The sequence below is a fragment of the Ursus americanus genome, chromosome 4, assembly GCF_024610735.1.
Source record: "Ursus americanus isolate L20-20 chromosome 4, mUrsAme1.1.p, whole genome shotgun sequence".
NCBI classification, from domain to species: Eukaryota; Metazoa; Chordata; class Mammalia; order Carnivora; family Ursidae; genus Ursus; species Ursus americanus.
In genome coordinates, this window is record NC_142130.1 from 95,522,214 (window position 1) to 95,542,942 (window position 20,729).

At 56.6% G+C, this 20,729-nt stretch overlaps 1 pseudogene; it reads right to left on the reverse strand.

Moving 5' to 3' along the window:
- Positions 1-17,864: 17,864 nt before the first annotated feature.
- Positions 17,865-17,989, reverse strand: LOC123802691 (U4 spliceosomal RNA; annotated as a pseudogene).
- Positions 17,990-20,729: the final 2,740 nt, after the last annotated feature.

Genomic DNA, 20,729 nt, shown 5'->3' on the forward strand with positions numbered 1-20,729 from the left:
CACATGCGGTCCTTATGATGGCCATGCCCCCCGTGGGCATGGTGACCTTTCACCCATGCTGCAGCCCCTCCACCTCACCCCTCCCAGCTTGCTGCATCATCTGTCTTCCGGGCCACATGTGCAGGGGTCCTCACTGCCACCCCGTGGGGGGACTTTGCTCCAGACTCTCGTCTTTGCAGTCTGCGTCCCTGGACCCCTCTCCTAGATGCAGAGCTGAGGCGGGGCCCGCACACATGCTCTAAGGAGGGAGGGCGCCCCGGGAAACGGACAGTGAGCGAACAGGTGGAGGAGGGGACCAGACAACCCAGCCTTGTTGCTCCTCGAGACAAGGGGCTGGAGGTTTCAGGGTCAGTAAATCCCTGGCTGTGCACTGCTGGGAGTGAGGGTCACGTCCGGAAGCTCTGGAGAAGGGACATCTGGGAGCGATTGGCAGCTGGTGCAGCAGGGACCTGGACAGGGAGCAAGGGACCGCACCGGGCTCTGCTTGTGGGTGACATAGCATTGGTGACATGGGTTTCCCTGTGTCCAGGAGGGTGGAGCTGCCCCCCTGTCTACCCCAGCCACTGGGGGGCCAGAGGCGTGTAGGGGCCAGGCAAGCATGTAAGGTGCGCCCGCCGCAGGCCGGGACTTGCGGTGGAGTGAAGTGTGAGTGCTCCCACTCGGTCTGCCAGGGAGGAGCAGGCTGCGGGGGCACGGGCTGGGCAGACGCGGCTCCTGGACCTCCAGTCTGCAAACCTGGCCAAACGCCCACCCGCTGTCCTCCTGCCTGACAGCCCAGTGGCGCCCCCTGGACCAGGCCCCAGCTCCGGGGTATAAAGTGGTCATTTCTAAGCGGGGTCCACCCGCAGACTCACCACAGAAGCTCTCGTTGCACCTGTGGATGTGTCTGTCTGGTTTGCAACTTCACAAAAATTCAGAAGTGACGCAAATTTGTTTCTAGAGGTTCCAGCAGTCCAAAAGAACGCAAAACCACAGAATCCAGTCCTTCCCCCACTCCCCTCGGTAAACCAGCTGCGGGCCGCCTCCGCCCCCAGAGGCACAGGCAGAGGGGGTCCGCGAACGCTGGGGCGCCTCTGGGAGTCCTTCCCAAACGTGGAGCACATCCTCTGCCCTTTGCTTTTCTGCTTTTCTTGTTCAGATGCTCTTCCATGTCGGGGTCCACGCAGCGACGGCCTTCCCTAGAGCAGCGGCCCGGGGGGCTGCAGCCTGAGCGCTCGCTGCTGGGGATGCTCCAGGCAGCGGCAGGGGTCTCCCGGGGGGCACTACCTTGCCTCCCCCGGTCCTCCCTCCCCCCCACCAGCATATGACAAATGTCCTAACAGCCAGGATTTTTGCCCCGGGCCTGTGCCCAGCCGGGAGAGGCTCCTACACAGGTGAAGCAGGCTCCGGAGCCGGGCAGCCCTGGCCCGGAGCCGCCCGCAGAGGCGAGCACAGCCGCACAGAGGAGGGTCGGCGCCTCCCCGCCACCAGCCAGGGCTTTGGCCAGGGGACAGGGCTCCGGGGATAATGCTTGGTGTTCTCAGAAGAGTAACCGTAAGGAGGCAAGCCAGCCCACAGGCAGGGAGCTGGGTCCTGGCGGAGAGCAGGGGACAGAACGTGCCCGCTCTGGTCTTCCCCAGCTTTCAAAAGAACAGCTGCTCCGGTAAGGTGCACGGGGAACTGGGGGGAAATCTACCACGCTCCCCGAATCACGCGACTCTTGACAAACCTCACCCCACACTTTGGGGCCCCCTCTGGGCCCAGTGTGCGGATCAACGGGCTTTTTGTAAACTCTCTCTCTCCTCCCAAGGAGAAAAACAAAGCACAAAGAGGGACCTGAAGTGTCTCCTTATCGGAAGCCTGATATGGGCCTGGAATGTTGGCCAGAGCCAGGGAATTCAACAAAAGGAGCATTATATGAGATGTGACATCACGTCCATCCCACTCCCAGGCCGGGTCAGGTCTCTGGAGCTCTGCTCTGTGGCACCCCCTCTCTGGGTCAGCTCCACCTCCCCAGGTCCGGAGCTAGGGCAGCCACGTGCAGGTGCGCCCTCAGCCAGGGGCCTGGGGGCAGGGAGCAGAGCAGTGTGGGCAGGAAGGCAGGTCCTGGTGTCCCACGGGCCTGAGTTCGAATCCACTACGCCAGTTACACACAGCCACTGGTGGGGATTTCGTGTCTCCAAAACTCCTCTACCTTGTGGAATCATAATGGAGACTCTTAAAAAGGTAGTTTGAGAATTAGGAGAGGGGTATTTGTAAAAGCAGTGAGCACAGCACCCAGAAAATGGGAGGGAGGGAGGGGAGGAAGGAAAGAAGGAGGGAAAGGGGGAAGGAAGGAAGAAGGGATCTCATCTGAGCAAGCTTACAGAAGGAAGCAGCAGCTACCTGGCTGCTCTGTGGCTAAAAGACCCCCCCTGTCCCCTGACATTCTGCGTCCCCCTCTGCCCAGAGTGGCCTGGATGCCTCACACATGTCACCCGGCTTCGAGGCGAGACTTGAGAGCTTTGTATGCATCCTTGAACTCTTCTCCTCATGCTCCCTAGTGAGGACCACTGGCCGTCACCAGCCGCACTGAAGGGAGGCCTGGGGCCCTGCACCTGTGAGGTCGAGCATGGTTCTCAAGGGAGGGAACGGGAGGTGAGCAGAGCGGGTGCCAGACGGACTGTGTCCAAGTACCCGGAGGCGCAGAGGGAAGGGTGGCAGCCGGATGGGGACCATGACACCACTCTTTGATTTAAAAGCCGAGGTCCCAGAGTCCCACTGTGGGATTCCGGCCTCCACCGGGCCTTGCCGCGGCACTCAGACCTCCAGCAGGTGGCTTAGAAACGAGTCCCCGAGGCAGCCGTGCAGACCCTGACATCGGATCCGTACCCCAGCTTCTTCGGTTGGGTAGATGACGTTCCCAAGATGGATGCACAACCCCGTGAGTGCCCTGGGCTCAACTGCACCTTACAAACGGTGTAGACGACCAGTTAATTGAGTGTTTGGTGAAGGCCAGCTCTCCCTGTATCCACACGTGCGGGAAGGGGTGAGGGAGCTCTCTGGGGTCTCCTCCAAGGGCACTGATCCCATTCACGGGGCGACACCCTCACGACCTAACCACCTCCCAAGGCCCTGCGTCCTAATACCCTCACATTGGGGGTTAGGATTTCAACACGTGAGTTTGGGGGGACATTCAGATGGTAAATATTATTTAGGTGCATTTTACCACAGTTTTCAAAAAGTTCCTTGGGGCAATGGGCTGGGGTGTCTGTACCCCGTCTCAGCACCATCCTCTCTTTCAGGAACCTCAACTCCAACACAAAAACCCAGACGGAGGGGAGGGTGGCCTGTGTGCTTGTGGTCCACCCTGCAAAGCGGGAGGCCGGAGCCCCTAACACGTGGGTCCCGGGCTCCTAGAAAAGGTCCCTGTCCCCAAGAGCTCCCTCCGCTCCTGTGCTCACGGGGCCGTCGGTGGCTGCCGGGGGACGCCTCCAGCGTTCGGTGTTTGTAGAAAGGGTTTCAGCCCCGCGCGGTCCCTAACCGTGTTTGCGGGCCAGCAGAGCCTTGGTCCCGCCGTGACAGCGTGATCTGCTTCCTCACAGAGGCCTGTGGATTTAGTCTCTGGGTTCAGCGGCCCTGCTTCCAGGGGGGCTCACGACAACAGAGGGGGGCTAGCAGCAGCAGCAGGAGGAGGAGAAAAACCTGGAAGCCTAGAATGAACAGTGTCCATGTCTGGAGACTGGGTAACTGCGTTGAATACGGAAGAGTCTCTATTATTTCATTTATTTCTTTTTCCTCTCCCTCATCCCACAGATATTTCTGGAAGGCTCAGTCAGAGGATGGTGCGAAGCTTGGAATCGCCTCCCACAAAGGGTCCTATGGTCAGTCCCTCCACTAACAGTCTAGACATGGACAAAACTCATCAAAGGGAATGTTCTGGCTCCAGGCCACGCACGAGGCCCAATGAGTTTGGCTGCCTAAGAGATTGCCCAAACAAGGGATTTTCAGAGCCAACCTTCGATGTGGCTCAGAACAATTGTGTCTGCCCAGGCCAAGGAGCTACCAGCCCCCTGACCCCAAACAAGCCACCGCTTCTCTGCTCATTTCGAGAACATCGTGGGCGAGGAGGAATGGATGGAAGTGACTGGGTTCCAATAAAACTTTATGTGTAAAACAGGCAGCTGCTGGCTCCTGAGTTATGGAATTAAAGGACTCGTTTGGAATCTGTGCTCAGGCGCTTGGCGTGAGAGAGAGGTCCTGCCACCAGCCTGGGCCTCTGCTTCCTCACGTGTCGCTGAGACGGCTGCAGGAGGGGGCCCCCTCCATGATCCAGCATCCCCACCAATTCCTCTAAAGAGAAGGAGAGCGTTGGAACTCTGGCTTCAGTGCTCTTTCAAGGTCCCCTAAGGACCAAAGAGTTAGGGCTGTTGTGGGCAGGACCCCCGCCACAGGGTGGGGCGGGAGACATCATTGGAGGCAGTCTTTGCCCCAAGTGGTCCCTCGTCTTTTGAGTAAGGGCCCCCAGAATCCTGGCCAGCCCCTGGGGAGGTTCCTTCCCTGTCCTTCCTTGGGTCACGGCACGCAGGTGCTGTGAGCCCCGTGTGGTTTTTTCTGGCGGCTAACATCTGAGGAACACCCGCTCCGGGGGCCTGTTGGAACTTGACCTACAGCCAGAGGTCACAGGGCAGCTGCCCGGGCTGTTCCAGCAGCAAGTCTGCCCTTGTTCATGAGTGTGGCCCCAAGCTCCCTCTGGGGCAGGGGAGCCCCCTCGGACAGTCACGGAAATCCCCCCATGGCAGGGAGGGGTCTTGTGTTTACAAACAGCGCTGATGATCCCAGGGACCAGTTACCAGGCGGGCTCATTCCCAGGGGCAGAGGGCTGATTGTCCCGAGTCCTGGGGTCCCCAGTGGCCAGCCTGGACCCTGCCGGCCAGTGATTACAGCATCAGTGTGAGCAGGACCGATCCTCTGGGGTCCGGTGTGTCCCTGGCCAGGACTGCCCAGGAGGCCTCACACGGCAGGCCAGTCCTCAGCACCCCTCCTGTAAGATGGAGGGATCTGCCTCCACGCTAGCCGCCACCCTAGGCCAACTGCATGGGCTGGGGGGGCTCCCGTGTTGTTGCATTTGTACCCCCACCGGAAGGCCGTAGCCCCAGCTTACATATGCAGGGGCTGATGTTCAGCAAGGCCAAGGAAACCGCCGTCCCAAGGCTGGGGGGTGGAGATCTGCAGACCCCAAAGCTTTGCTTTCCTCCCTGTGTTCCATGCTCCAGCAGCAACTCCTGCCCCCAGCCAGAACCCCCTGGGACACCTGTGCTCACCTCTGACACCCCTGACATCGGATGGAGCCAACAGAGACCATTGACCGGAGGACCTGGAGGGCACCCCTTATTGCTGGGCTGTCCCTGGGAGTTGGAGGGGACGAATGCTCTTAGCTGCTCCCCCACGGATCCCCTGCGGGCGGTTGGGAGGTGGGACTCAGCGTGGGTGGGGCCTGGTAGAGTCCTTCCAGCGGCCCAACAGAAAGGATCTGATAAGGTTATAATAGCACCTTCTCCATCCTCTCCTTGGGGAGCTCCAAGGATGACCTCACCCCTGCCACTACCTATGAGCCAAGAAAACAGGGCTGGGCCTCCCATTCTAGAAGGGGAAAGGGAATCCCTGTGGGGAAAGAATAGGACCAGCCTTCCAGCCCCTCCCAGGCACAGCTGGTCATCCTGGTTCTGGCTGTCGATTGCTAAGCACTCATCAGACACCTTCTGTATGAAATATGCTTTGCTCAGGGGTAGGTTACCAGATAGATCAGGGCTTCCGGTGGGGGTGGGGTGGGGCAGCTTGCAGAGGGCCTGGATTTCCAGGATGGGGGTTTGAGCCGTTGTTGGTAAAGAACGGTGCTCTGTGGAAACGTGTGGCCAGAGCTGGGCCCAGGCAGACAAATGTGTCACCTGGAACTGTGGGATAGGCCGGCGGGGAGCGGGGAGGGCGGGCTCCACCAGGCTGTGCAGGGGTGGGGAGGGGGACAGACTTTTTTACACCACAGATGTTCCTTAGATCGTTCTGTTGAGATGACACGCAGGATGCCGAAGAAAACCAATGAGGTTACAATAAATAAATGAAACGCTATCTTCCTGAAAGATAGAAAAAACAGACAAAAACCCCAATACAGTTACGGAAAGGGAGCAAACCCAGTCAGAGGTCATCGTACCTGCCTTTTTGTGAGCACATCTGATTGCAAGCCCAGGCCGTGGGGTCTAGTAACACCATCATTTCCACGCAGTGAGGCACGTCACGTGTGTTTCGAGCAGGAAGGGGCTCCCACCGTGTGAACCTAAAATGTCTGAGGACCCTGGGGACGTGGTCTCAGGCACCGCCAACGCTGCTGAGGACCCTCGTTTACATTCTACATTTCATTTAGAGATTAGCAAAAATAGGGTTTCATTATTTTCTCTTAAAATTTTTTTTCCTAAAATTAAAAGCATCTGTAGAGAGGTGGGGTCAATAGGCCTTATCAAAGGTCAGGGGCATGAGAAGCACGGAGATGATCCCACACCCCGAAGCCTGGCTGTCAGGTACCTGGTGGGGGTGGCCCTAACGGAAGTAGAAGCGAGGGAATCCTACTGTTGGAGTGGAAGACACGGTAGGAGGGACCCCTGAGACGGTTCAGTACCTTCCTCCTTGTGAACCCAAGGCCGAGAATGAAACAGTGACAGTTTGGGGCCAGAATTGAGACTCAAACCCAGAACCCTCAACTCCTTAGTCCCTCCCATTCTTGTCCCAAGCGGGCCCACTGGGCTCAGCTCCTTGCGTGAATGTGTCCAGAGCGACGGGGAGGAGGGGTCAGCCCTGCAGGTGTTTCAGACAGGAATACGCATTGCGGACCAAAGCCGACTGAAGCTGGGCAGGGGCAGGGCCTACACCCAGGCCAGGAGGCCAGTGCCTGAGCCCGCACACCTTGGGAGGCAGCCTCTGGCTTCAGAAGAACATCTTTTCCATGGGGGAGCCAAGAAGTCTTCAAAGTCATCAGGCTCTTTTTCAAAGGAAAACGCCCCAGGCAAGGTGTGGCTGCGTCTGCCCCATAAACCCTGGTGGCCACCCAGACCCCATTCAAAGACCCCAGAGTCTATCCCATTTCGCTGTCTTCAAGCCCCACCAACCCTGACCAGCGAGTGCTGCCTATAACACCCCATGCCCCCCAGGGCAGCCCCCAAGCTCCCAGCCACACGGGGGGGTCTTCAGGGCATGGGGTGAAGGAAGGGGGAAGCTCGCTGGGGCGGGAGCTCTGAGCCGCTGTCGCCACATCTGCTGTCCCCCAGACTCCATCCCCACCCCCCACCTGCTTGCCCCAGGCAGGGAGCCCGTGGTCTGGTTTATGAGACCTTCCAGCCTGTCTTGTCTTGTTGGACCTGGAAACCAGGCATAATAACACTTACCTCAGAAGGAAGGTGTGGGGATCCGTGACTTAATGTGGCTTCGTGCCCCTCCCCCAGCCCCCACTTGTGGCCGTCGAGGTTTGCAGCCCTGAGAGTTCGCTGGGTGCTGGCTCTGGCTTTGGGGGCTTTCAGAGAGGCCTTTTCTCCAGCCCTGACCAGAACATTCCCAATGTCCAGCCACAGGTGCTGAGAAGGGTGGCCCAGGCCCGCGGAGCACTGAGCTCAGCGGGACCACCGCCCACCCAGCAGAGCGGTGAGGGTCCGGACATGGCGAGGTTCTGGGCAACAGGCTGGGCACCCCCTTCCCGGGGAACACCATGCCACACCAGGGCCCCCAATGTGTGGGCGGATCCAGCCCTCTTACCCGACAGCCCTCTGTGGGGATGGGACCGTCTTCAGGATAAGAGTTGGTCCCACTCGGGCACCCTAAGACCACGTGAGAGTAGGGGTCTTTGTGGCCCCTGGAGACTCCGTGAGGCCACAAGATCACTTCTGTCACTCCCAGGCACTTCTCAGATCAAAGGACAAGGGGGCTACTTGGAGAGAAAAGCAAGGCTTTTCTCCAGAGCTCTGGAGGACCGTCCCTCCTCTCCCCTGCCCTTGGGTCCATCTGCAGGACTCCCCAGTGCACCTGCAGACAAGGGCCCCTGGCTGAAGGCCGGAGATCAGGTGTGGGCAGGGCTGGCCCCTCCGGAGGCCCCTCTCCTGGGCGTGCAGCCGGCCGTCCTCGCTCCCTGTCCTCACATGGCCCTCCCTCTGTGCCTGTGTCCCGATCTCCTTCTCTTCTTAGGACACCAGTCACATCGTATCAGGTCCACCCCCAGGACCTCATTTTACTTTAATTACCTCTTTAAAGACCCTAGGTCCAAATACAGTCACATTCTGATTTGGGCTTCAACATAAGAATTTGGGCCCACAGGACATAATGCATCCCATAACAGTCTCCCAGCAGAGCACTACACATCCTTCCAGGGGAGACTTCCCACACTTCCGCCAAGAAGCCCTCCAGGCGTGCAGTCCACAGTGAGAGCCTGTGTCAGCTTCAGTGAACGTCTATGAAGGACTGCTGGGCAGAAAGAGGGTGGCCCTGGAGCCTGAGGCCCTGGAGGTGAACGGGGCGGGACGCCTGCCCTCAGGACCTGCACTCTGACTACGTTCCTCACCCAGCACCCCTTCATTCCTGGCACACGTGTTAAGCTGCCACTGGGTGCCAGGCCTGCACTGGACGCCACGGATGGTACAGGGTCCATGGCCCCTGCACTAGGCAACCCACCCTTTCCCTCCTGAGCTCTCCTTCCCTGTGTGCCCTCTCTGCCTCCCCAATTAGCCTGCAAGTTTGGGGGGCATGGGCGGCACCTCACAATTCACAGAACCCCCACCAACAGCCCCATGTGGGTGCAGCAGATTTGCCGACTGTTGGGCGAGCACGAGGCAGGGGAGTCCCCAGCACCGACGACAGGGGCGTCTGCCAGTTTCGGGTGGCCACAAACAGGAGACTCCTGTCCCCCCTCAGCCTGCACGGCCACGTGGGCTCTGGCTCCTAGAAACACTGCCGTCCGGGAGGAGCGCTGTACATTTTCCCAGCTTCGGCACAGCGTCTCACTGAACCCCAGGCCACCCCCCATGAGCTAGCTGGGACAGCTGTCCTCCTTCTCATTTTACAAAAGGGGAAACTGAGGCTCAGGCAGATCCAGTGATTTGTCCACCACAGCTGTTCTCAAGTGGGGGCGATTCTGGCCCCTAGGTGTCCAAACATCTTTGGTTGTCCCGTGTCGGTGAGGGGCTGCTCCCGGCCTCCAGCGGGTAGAGCCAGGGTCGCAAGGCACGAGGAGGCCCCAAAGAATTATCTGAATGCACAGGGTCGTGGTGTGGAACTGACAGCCTCTCATCGATCAAGTCGTGGCTAGGCTTGGGGCTGGGAGCCAGCCGCCTCCGCCCCAGTCATGAGCTCCCCACGGAGGCTGGTAGTAACCACAGCTACTGTTATGGAGCAGGACTGTGTTTTATTTATAACACTCACCACATGTACTGGTAGCCATCTGTCCAGTCCCCTGGGGGGCTAAGTATCCTTTACAGACACACCAACTCCCTGCTTTATATTCGGGGGGACAGGCCTGGGGCTGACCTCCCGCTCCGTTCTGTGCCTTCAGCCTGCGTTTCCCAAACCAGGTCCTCCGCCGTGAGCCCAAGACCGCTGGCGGCCCAGAGACACCCAGCACCTCTTCCCTGCGCGGGACGTTCCTAAGGAAGCTGGAGGCAGTGCGAATGTGTCACCGCGTGCTAGTAGTGTCAGTGCGGACAGCCCTCCGATTCGGAGCCCCTGAAGGCAGTAGGGGATGGGGGGCAGAGCCTTTCTCCTGCTGAGTGAGGACAGGGGGCTGGTTTGCTCATCGGCTCAGCAGGCCTGCAGGGACCCCTCCAGATCGGGACCAAGGCGGGCTGTGGAGGGAGGGGGTGGACGGAGACGGTGGGGGACGGCCATGGCGCTGGCACCCCAGAAAGCCCCTGGCTGGGAGCTGGCAGTCAGCTATGCGGTTTTCCTTGCCTCTCTTTCCTTTCTTTCTTTTTTGTGAAACATGATTGAAATTGCCCTTAAATGACAGCCGGTCATTCCCAGAGGGTCCAGTTCCTTTTGAGACCTTCTTCTTTTTAGGAAAAGAACCAGCATTTACTCCAGGCTCAAGTCCTGTCGGAATGTCTCTGGACAACGCAGGGCCACCACTACAGTGAGCCCCGGGACACCCAGGCTGGGCCGCGAGTCAGGGACAGCTGGGCAGCAGGACAGAGGACAGCTCTAACCCCACTCAGCGGACAGAACATTCTCCCCACCCCCTTTCCGAGACCATCTTAGGGGATGGGAAGGCATCACATCAACCCCCCCGCCCCGAACTGGGGAAGCACGAGGAGCACAGGCCCAGTCTGTGGGGCATCGGGGCCGGGATTCACGGGCAAAGGGACCGGCCGTGCACGCATGAAGCCGCGGCGAGGCAGAGCACCTCAGGAGCACCACAGGCCCCCCAAGCCGGGGAGAGCGAAGCTGGTCCTGCAGGTGGTGGCCAGCAGTCTCAGGGGTACAGACCCGCCTCTGTCTGTCGGGAGGCCCGCTTTCAATGTTCTGACGAGCTTATAATTAGGCCCCCGCTGTGGAGGCCAGCGTTTTATTATAATGACAGCTTGGATTTATAGGGCTCCATCTGCAAGCCACGCAAGGCTCCGTGCACAGCTCACCCTCGTTCTCATGCCAAATCCTTCTGAGGTTCGGACAGGAGCAGGGAGGGATTAATTGGCCATTAGCATTGAGGAAACTGAGGCACGGGCAGGTTACAAGGCTTGCCCAGGGCAGGAAGGGGTTAAAGGCAAAGACCAGAGCTCGGATGTGGGGTTTGCAGCTGGCTGTGACACCCACGGAACAGCGAGGAGGAGGTGCTGGGGGCGGCCCAGACGCCCAGGGCACGGCACAGTGGCAGCGGGTGAACCCCATGTCCAAGGCCGCCCCGGGGGCTCCTGGGCCAGCCCATCTACCGGAAGGACCATCTCCCGGTCCTTCCCGACCTGGCCCGGTCTGCAGGGCTGCCAGCAGCAGGGCGTCCACACACATTTACACCGTAGCACCCCTGCACACCCTACCACACACACACTCACATCGTAGCACCCCTGCACACCACACCACTCACACACTCACACTACCACCCGTGCACGCACTACCACACACCCACACGCACACACCGTACCACACACACCACACACTCCCACAGACACTACCTCACTCACTGCTCCGCACACACCCACCCACACACTCACGTGCTTACAGAACCAAAGCGGGCAAACCAGTTTCTGCTCGTGTGTCCCTTCCTTGTCAAGGAGGGGCTGTGGCTACTGGGCTGCCGTCCTCTAAGCCCGGGCTGGCCCCCTCCTCAGCACGAGCCTACGGACACCACCTCACAAGCGCCAGGCTGCCAGGGGCCGCCTCAGGGCCTAGGCCCCCGTGACCCCACACTGGCCACACGGAACCCACAGGGACCACGTGGGGTGGGGAAAAGGACACGGAACAAACGGGGTCAGGAGCCCAGGCTCACCACAAGCTGACGGGAGGCCTCAGGAGAGGCCAGCGGAGGGAGGGGTGAGCCCTGACTGGGGGCCTCACCGACCACACCCCACTACGAGCTCCTAAAGGGGTGCAACTCTAGGTCCGGACAGGAACCGCGCCAGATGGACCTGGGGCATTTTTGAGGCTGGAAAGCAAGGGCCGGATCAGGAGGACAGAGGGGCCAAGGGGAAAGGGCTTCATCTGCCAAAGAGGGACAACTGGGCATGTGAGGAAAAGCAAACGCTATTGACCAAGACGTTGTGAATATAAAACACCCCCGAGTCCTAAACGATACCCCCCAACACCCAACGTACTGAACACCTCTTACTCTGAAAACAGCAGTTACTTTCCTTTCCCCGGGTGAGCTGTGTGTCGGCGTCGACCTAGAGCCCTAGTGATGCCGGCAAGTTCCTCCCCACAGGGAATTCGAGCTGATAAAGTAACGGAACAGAATTAGAAAACCCCATTCTGCAGCCCTTGCGGAAGTAACAGAAATGCAGCGAGCCTCGGTGGGTGACATCTGAGCGGCATGTGGGAAGCTCGGCCCCACCCGTGTGCCCGCTGGGCCCCGGCATCGCCGGTGTAACCGTGCGCATCTCGTGTCAGCCGGGGCGAGACTTGGGCTTTGACACAGGGTTGGATCCAGAAGAGGACCAGCCGTGAACCCTCTCCCTGCTTTCTGTAACGAAAACTTCTTTTTCAGAGTGAACAGGAATAGCTCCCCGATAAAACAAAACATAGGCCGTCTCAGCCGGCTAGGGGAGGGTAACCCCTTCCAGCCTTGGGGGCGGGGCTGGGTGACCCCATTTATTCACCCCACGTGGTCCCTGTGGGTTCCGTGTGGGCAGTGTGGGGTCACGGGGGCCTAGGCCCTGAGGCGGCCCCTGGCAGCCTGGCGCTTGTGAGGTGGTGTCCGTAGGCTCGTGCTGAGGAGGGGGCCAGCCCGGGCTTAGAGGACGGCAGCCCAGTGGCCACAGCCCGTCCTTGACAAGGAAGGGACACACAAGCAGGTGGGCACATTTGACCCTGCTGCTCCTGGGCCCAGCGTGTGGCCTGAGCTGGGACGCAAGGACTCAGAGCACAGCAGGACCCCCAGTTAGCAAGTGGGAAGCAGCCAGAATGATAGGCCGGCTGCTGGGACGGGGCTCAGGGAGTGGAGGTAAGTTCCGTATGCCCCTGTAGACGGTGGTCAGCCCCCCGCCACGGTGGGTTCCTTAGGCATCTTACCGCAATCATCCATCTCATGGTTTGGCAACGTAGTGTCATGTTGGTAACAAGCCCTTTGGGCCACGACGAGCTTGAAAAAATCGGCATGCGCGTTAAATCAAAAGGTAAGTTACTGGATTTGTGTTTCTCAGTGAAGCTGATATGAATGCCTGACTCATACAAATTGTTTGTCCAAACTCATCCACTACAAAAGCCGCGACACCGCAGACCGCGTGAAACCCAAGGACCCAGATCTGCTAAGTAAACCAGCGCTCACCTCGACGCTAGAAATCCTTTCACAGCTGGCGACAGACCGAGCCTCCGGGCCCGCAGCTGCTCGGCTGCTGTCTGCGGGGCGCGGCGTGTGGTTAGCGCAAACGACAATTCTCACCGATTTCATTCATTTCCCGGGTTTCTCATGCGCCTAGAAGAGGTGATGGCTCTGACTGCCTTGGCCCCATGAGCAGAATTTCGCAGTTATGTGATGACAGCTTAATATATGTGTGTTATCAGATGCTTCAAACAGAAAAGCCAATTAAGTTCATTTGAAATAATTGCTTAATTTTTATTCAAATCATTAAATAAAAGTAAAGCTCCGAACATCTATTCTGTTGAAGATGTGTCATTCGATGTTTTTCAAAGAGTAAGATGTAAACGTAATTTCAGTTAAATATTCACTATTGATGATACCATTTGTTTGTGTTGGGCTAATATGAATACAAATGTTGATGTCACCCAGCATTATGGAAACGGGTGCCATTATGAAATTAAGAAAGCGTGGAGGGGCGCCTGGGTGGCACAGCAGTTAAGCGTCTGCCTTCGGCTCAGGGCGTGATCCCGGCGTTATGGGATCGAGCCCCACATCGGGCTCCTCCGCTGGGAGACTGCTTCTTCCTCTCCCGCTCCCCCTGCCCGTGTTCCCTCTCTCGCTGGCTGTCTCTATCGCTGTCGAATAAATAAATAAAATCTTTAAAAAAAAAAAGCGTGGAGCAGAAACGCAGCTGGAACTATTTGCATGAACAAATAATTCATACACGAGCCTTAGCAAGCTGTGATTTACCTTTAATTGAAATAAAACCAGCAGATACAAAAACTTAGCAATCTTCCTACATCTACAGAGTTATAGTGACTGAACTCGAAACTTTCAGTGACACAGCGAATCAGGTCGCAAACAGGAAGTCCTTCATCCAGCGGTGCGGGCTTCCTCCCGAGGTCCGGTGTCTGCCAGATGTTAGGAACGTGGCGCCTCTGAGAAGGTGTTCACAAGTCACGTGAATGGCTTACAGTGACGCTATGCGTTTTGTTCAAAATCGGTTGGAAATCTTTAATCCAACTATCCAACGAACAGATCGTCAAAAACGTCTTCTTTTGCAATGTTGGCAAGTTGTTGCCACTATTGAAAAAAAAAGACGGCACACAGAAAGACTATTTAAATTTAACGCCACAAAAGGAGGAGAGGAAATGAACACATTGCTCGATGCTTCCCTACGTGCTATGCGAGAGTGAGTTTGGAATTCTGAGCTCGCTCTTTGGAATATCTGCTTATAAGGTGGATTTTTGATAGAGCCCATTTTAACCGGAGATGCATATATATACACACTTGTACCTGCGTATGTGTGTGTGGTCTCAGCGCGGAAGGAAATTGACCAGGTCTGTGATTGTCAGTATATACATTCCACAAAATATTTTTAAAAAAAAAAGCCTTTGACACATTTTGCCTTATGAAAACATTTATGAGAGATTCTCCGGGTGGGAGCCCAAACCCAGGGCCTGTGAAAGTACCTGGGCTGAGATACTGATGAGCTTCTCCCAGAAGCACCGAGACAGTTCGCTCTATCAGCCACAAAATCTCTTTTTGAAGAAGATTCTAGGCCATTTTATGAAAAATTAAAAGTAATGAGGCAAGGGGCACCCGGGTGGCTCAGTTGGTGAAGTGTCTGCCTTCGGCTCAGGTCATGATCTCGGGGTCCTGGGATCAAGTTCCACGCCGGGCTCCCTACTCAGTGGAGAGCCTGCTTCTGCCTCTGCCTCTGCCCCTCCCCCTACTTGTGATTTTTCTCTCTTAAATAAATAAAATCTTAAAAAAAGTAAGGAGGCAATTTTGAAACTAATAGATCCTTCTGAAAAATACCACTAACATGTTATTAAACCACATAAAGTTAAAAATCGAAGAATGAGAACATTTATCAAGTATAATTATTCGGCTGGTAGTGGCTTTCTAATATCCAGATAATTGGTGCAAAGAAGGCATTTGTTCTTGCATTTATTTTATTTTTTTTTTAAGATTTTATTTATTTATTTGACAGAGAGAGAGACAGCCAGTGAGAGAGGGAACACAAGCAGGGGGAGTGGGAGAGGGAGAAGCAGGATTCCAGCGGAGGAGCCTGATGTGGGGCTCGATCCCAGAACGCCGGGATCACGCCCTGAGCCGAAGGCAGATGCTTAACGACTGAGCCACCCAGGCCCCCCTATTTTTGCCTTTAATTTAACAAATATTATCTTTATTTTTCAGAAAGCACTTTTTTCTCTGTAAATGCAATTTTCTCTTTATTAGAAATGACAATTCCATGACACATTGTATTTTTTTCTGGTCTTTATAAGCTTAGAATTTCAGCAGAGCAAATTTATTTTCCTCCAGCTTTATCAAGTGATAATCTATAGCCAATAAAATCCACCCATTTTAAGTGTGCAGTTTGCTGAATTTGGTGACTGTTAACAGTCGTGTAACCAGCACCACAATGGAGGTACCGAACATTTCCATGACTCCAAAAAGTTTCCTTGTGCCTCTCCTCGGAGCCCTGCCCCTAAGGACCGCTGATCTTGAATGCATTTTTTAAAAAATTTTAAGCAACATTATTGAGACATGATTGCCATGTAACAACTATATACATTTAAAGTGTACAGTCTGATCCGTTTTCACGTATGTACACAGCAGTGAAACCACCACCTCCATCAAGAGGTGATCATCTCATATCCATCCTTCCATGGGGGGGATAGACCACAGTTCGCCCATCTCACCTGCTGATGCCCATTCGAGTTGTTTCCACTGGGGGCTATTACACGTAAAGCTGCTGTGAACTTTTGTGCGACAGTCTTCACATGGACACATGCTTTCGTTTCTTTGGTAAATACCTAGGAGCGGAGGGCCTGGGTCATATGGTAGGTGTATGCTTAACTTTTTTTTTTAAAGATTTTATTTATTTATTTGACAGAAAGACAACCAGCGAGAGAGGGAACACAAGCAGGGCGGGTGGGAGAGGGAGAAGCAGGCTCCCAGCGGAAGAGCCTGATGTGGGGCTCGATCCCATAACCCCGGGATCACACCCTGAGCCGAAGGCAAACGCTTAACCGCTGTGCCACCCAGGCGCCCCTATGCTTAACTTTTTAAGAAACTATCCAACGGTTTTCCAAAGTGGCTGTGCCATTGGGCCTTGCTAAGATCGGTGTGTGAGAGCTCAGGTCCTGCACGCCCTCGCCAGCACTCGGTGTGGGGCTCTCTTGCTTGTGTAAGCAGTGTGCTTTCCCCATGAAGCTAGTTCTGGCTGGGTTTTTCTTATGAACATACCCGTCTTTTGGCGCTGGAAAAATCTAGTGTATACGCAGGTCTCAGGGGTCTTCATCCAACTACTTCATAAATGGCTAAACGGCTTCTTTTTCTCATCCCTCCGGCTCCTCCGCGATGCCAAACTTCTAGTCATCCAGTCTATTTAAACTTGTTTATTCAAGTCTACATCCAAAGGCCTAAGGGAGGGGACAAGATGAGCAAGTGACAGTCCCACCCCCTCTCCGGCATTCACTCTAGGAGTGGGGGGAAGCGTGCACACAGATGTGACCACCGAAAACCTGGAGGGAGCTAGTTCTCCCTGGAAATGGAGTGCTGAGTTTAGAGCCTCACGGAAGCCTTCCTGGAGGAAGCGGTCTACAAACTGGGCTTGTGCTTCAACGGGTGGAGAGAAGTATGAAGGTGGGTGTTGCAAAGTCCTGAGTAACCGAGGCAAACCAAAGGCTTAAAGGAAAGAAAGGCCGTTCCCTTCATGACGTCTTGCCCCGGGTGCAAAGTTTATCCACAGAGAAGTCTGGAAATACAGACCACATCACATCGGGTCCTGTGGGCCTGTGGGGGGAGGGACGTGGTCCTCATGAGCCAGATGATGGAAAACAATGCGGTGATTAAGGGTGTCAAGTCCTTCGTTTTAGGAATAACACGACTGTACTCAGGTCACAGGCGGGACTCCTGGCTGCCCACGCGGGGCTCTGGGCCATCAGCTCATGAATTTGGCAGTGAGACCTCCCACAAGCCAGCACTGAGAAGGGGGAGGGGATGATTCCGGAGGAAAGTGAGGATGCTCGTGATCTGGTGACAAACATCTGAGGTTCCCTTTACCTTCTGCCGAGTGGAGATAACCTCCAGCCTCCACAGGGATTTAAAAGATTGAGTGATTAAAAATTTTTTAAAAAGTCATTAACTCCAGGAACAGCTCCATAGATGGTAATGACTTTCCTGCAAGATCTGACCAGCTGATGGAGGCAAACTGGAAAGGCACCTCTTTCTGGGCAAAGGACGCATCACTCGCGTATTAAATCCCATACAAAAATCACCTCTGCCCCCTGTTCCCCCAACAAGTGATCTGCCGAACATTCATTCACCCCCCGGCTAACCGAGCGGGCAACACGTTTGAAGGCTATTTGGGGGCGCCTGGGGGGCGCAGCTAGTTCAGCGTCTAACTCATGATTTCGGCTCAGGTCATGATCTCGGGGTCCTGGGATCGAGCTCCAAGTCAGGCTCCGAGCTCAGCAGGGAGTCTGCTTGAGATCCTCTCTCTCCCTCTGCCCATCCCCCCCAAAATAAATAAATAACTCTGAGAAAAATGTTAAAAAAATAAAGGCTATTTTATAATTTACTGTAATTAACTCACTGTGCTAACTGCAAGCACCCCCCGTGCCCCCGAAGGAGCGAACATCATGGGCAAGGCTGTGAGGCGTGACGGCAACAAGCCCCGACCCTGGCTGGGGTAGGGGAGGTCACTGTGTCAGAGACAGAGTAGCAAGGCCAGAACCTGTCGCGGGGGGCAAGCTGGGGGGCACCACCCCATGTCGAGAATCCAGTCTCCAAGCCTGTGAGTACCCCAAGAACAGAGTGAGGACTACGGGGTCACAGACAGGCTGAGGGTCATCATGGTGTGCAGGCACCTTCTTGGGGCAACCCCGTGGGGTCTCTGCCACCCCTCTGAGAAAAGTTTTCAATTAGCAATAATCGCGCCTCGGATAAACCTCATTGGCTACGATACTGTCACTGCGCAAAGCTTCTGCCACCCTTTTGAAACTACAGCCTCCAAGCAAGAAGTTCAAAGCGATGGAGTTCTGTCTGCAGGGATGTGCAGCTGTGTCTGATGGTCATCCAGAAGGAGCTCCACGTATCCTGTGTCATGGGACAGCACAGATCCAAGGTCACCCGTCCTTTGGAGGAGGGTGCAGGACACACACAGAGTCCTGGAGTCCTCCAGGCCGGGGGTGGCGATGGGGAGCGGCGGATCAATCACTCGCGGCACAGGAGGGACGGTGGGGGGGGGGCGGACCTTTGATCCGCAGGGGCTGGATTATGAGCCGGGGACATGAACGGTTTGAAGGCGAGCTCATCTTTGTTCCTGCTGGTTAGTCTCAGACAGTTTGGCAAAGATTAAAATGGCCCCTCCTAACGCAGTCTGGGGACAGGAGTCCGGATGGGGGTTCTGGATCAAAGTGACCCCTCCTAACGCAATCTGGGGACAGGAGTCCGGATGGGGGTTCTGGATCAAAGGCAGTGGATTTCCTGGCACAGAGAAGGTGTCTGAAAACCTGACGTATGCGCGTACAGCTGCAGAAATGAATGAATGAGTAAGCAGGGGAAGGAAGCGAGGGGCAGGAGGGGGAGGAGGTCCAGCCGCCTGTGGAGTCCACGCCCACCCAGCACCTCTGTCTTCTGGGCACTCACTGAGTGCAAGAACCCTTCTCTTAATCAAGTGCCTGCCACTAGAAAAGAAGAAAAAGTGGTCTACGTAAATAGAATGCAGGCAAAGGATTGTGGCTGTCCCCGGGGAGGGCAGAGATGGGGCTGCGACATCTAAAGGGGAAAGTTGTGGTGTTCAGTAACAGCTGACAGGCATGGTGCCTAGGCTCTGGGCCAATGAACACACCTCCCTACACCCCGATCAGGTCAGCACCTGCCTTAGAGATGCGGGAGCAGGTGAGAGAGGCCAGGCAGCGCACCCAGAGTCACACGGCATCTGCGCGGCAGCACCCCGCGGCCCCGCCCCCGGTCTGCATCCCCCACTGCACCCTGAGCTCCTACGGGACAGGGAGGGTGCCAGGCGGGCAGGCACACACTGGGTGGGAGAAGCTGTCCCCTCCGCCAGGTGGTCCCTGGCCAGTGGAAGAAGTAGACTCTGGATTGGGCTTGAGGATGAGAAAGACTCGCACAGAGCTTCACACCCCGCGCCCAAAGCTTTGGGGATGGGCAAGTCTACAAAATGCCACCCGCGATGCACGGCTTGCTCGCGTGCCACACATGAGACCCGGCTCTCGTGCAGACTTTATTTCTTTTTTTTCTTTCCCCGTTTTGCTTAAAGCTGTCGGTGGCCACTGGGAGGGAGGCATTCTAGGTGGTGAACTCGAGTAGCCTCAGGAGGGACCGAGCCAGGACACGGCGGAGGCGGGAGCCAGGGCAGCTGAAGGGATCGGGCCCCGGCCCAGAGTTCAGCCCCCGTGGCATGAGCGGGAAGAGAGAGGTCAGATCCCTGCCATCACGCCCACTACGTGTTAGGTGGCCCCGGCTGCCAGTAACAGAAGAAGCCGCCACCCACAGGGACTGTCCTTCCCCCAGCACAGGAAGATTGGGGGTGTCCCTGCAGGGAGCCCGCAGGCCCGCCTTGCCGGCGTCTTGCCAGTTGGCTCTGTCTCCAAGTCACAGGCGGCTGCCACAGACGTACCACCAAGTCACCTGTGGCCAAGACAGAGGCTGGTGTGTGGAGGGTTCATTTGCCACCCTCTGGGGTGGAGGCGGGCTGCGGGGAGAGCGCCAGGGCCAAGGCTGGGGTGGCCAGCCCTCCGCGGGCACCCGCAGGGCCCAGGCCCGCAGCTCCTGCGAGCAGAGCGTGGTCCCGAGCCCACCGCGGACACCGGCAGCGCTGGCCTGTTTTCGTGACTTCCTGCAGGTCTGCTTCTCCATCTGCACCATTACTCACCCTGCTTCTTGTTGTAACCTGTCCCGGCTGTAAGCGCCGGGTGTTTGCTTCCTCCCTGGATAGTCGCCAGCCTGAATTACTTATGAGCCTAGTGTCCACACGGACGGGGTTCTGGCGAGGGCCGAGGCCATGGCCTGCCTGCAGCCCCACAGCTGAGCACAGGCCGGGAAGACCTCTGGTGAAGGCCACAGGCCTCCTCTGCAGGGGGAGACGAGGGAGGAGGAGGGGCCCACCTGCTCCTGCATCCTGCCATGTTCCGGGGGCCCGAGGATGACTTCAGTCCCTGGGAGGTGAGGCTGGGGCCTAAAACGGGGGCTCCCCAGTCCACAGCCCAGACCCATCGTATAGGGAGCGAGAGCCCGGGCTCTGGGCTCATGTCCCAGCTCTGCCAGTTCCTGGTGGGAACGAGGAACTTAACCACTCTGTGCCTCAGTTTCACTCTCTGACCCACGAGGCTGCTTTGAGAATTAAATGCAACAGTCCTTGCGCAGGAGATTGTTTGCAAAAGGAGTTGCAATTACCCCCTTCTTTGAATCCACACCCTTTTGCAACGTGACTCTGCGGCCCCGCAGCCCTGGGCTGGTCTGGTCCACACCTGGAATCCGGCTGCGCCTGTGACTCGTGTGGCCAGTGACTTCCAGCAAGTGACACTGTGCAGTCTGAGCCCAGCTTCTTCTGCTGGTGGCTGTGCCCAGCAGCTGAGCCCAAAGGGCGAACTGTGGACAACCCAGTGAGGACGTGACAGGGACCAGAGGGCACGGCCCAAAGGACTATCCAAGGCCAAAGGCCGTAAATTGCTTCCCAATAGGAATGTTGCCTGCAAGG